Below are 438 nucleotides of genomic sequence, written 5' to 3'. Positions count from 1 at the left end.
TGGTTCTCTATTCATAGCATTACAGGGTTTTAGATTTGGAGATCTTCCTCCTCATTTGAAATTGAAAACTGAGGCTGAGGTGACTTGCCCAAGATCACACAGCTAGTAGGTGGCAGGGCTGGGATTTGAACCCAGGTCCTTAGGCTCCAAATCCAGCAAGGAATCTTTGTGCTTTCCTTTGGATGACATTAATGCCTCTTCTATATTTCTGAACAGGAAGGTCCAGATCAGTCTACAACTACCTCCCCTTTGTCTCTCTACCCTCTTCTTTTACCCTTGACTTCCCTCCCTTTACACACCCAAGCTCCAAAGGGGAGCGTGGGGGTTCTTGGAGGATGAAGATAGTTCCAGGCCCTTCCTTATGTCATCTACTACTACTACTACTACTACTACTACTACTACTACTACTACTACTACTACTACTACTACTACTACTAC

General features: G+C 44.5%; 1 protein-coding gene across 1 annotated transcript in view; it reads right to left on the bottom strand.

Moving 5' to 3' along the window:
* Positions 1-437: 437 nt before the first annotated feature.
* LOC138165289 (cytochrome P450 2J2-like) overlaps position 438 on the bottom strand; it is a 40,558-nt gene continuing 40,557 nt past the window's right edge. The window contains exon 9 of the mRNA XM_069093457.1: position 438. This exon is cut by the window's right edge and continues 275 nt beyond it. The gene's annotated coding sequence lies outside the window, so the exon portion shown is untranslated.

The sequence above is a fragment of the Petaurus breviceps genome, unplaced genomic scaffold, assembly GCF_028583685.1.
Source record: "Petaurus breviceps papuanus isolate PSGF00001 unplaced genomic scaffold, PetGlider_PUasm1.0 208, whole genome shotgun sequence".
Taxonomy (NCBI): domain Eukaryota; kingdom Metazoa; phylum Chordata; class Mammalia; order Diprotodontia; family Petauridae; genus Petaurus; species Petaurus breviceps.
The sequence above is the reverse complement of the archived record's forward strand: the minus strand, read 5'-3'. Positions and strand labels throughout refer to the sequence as shown.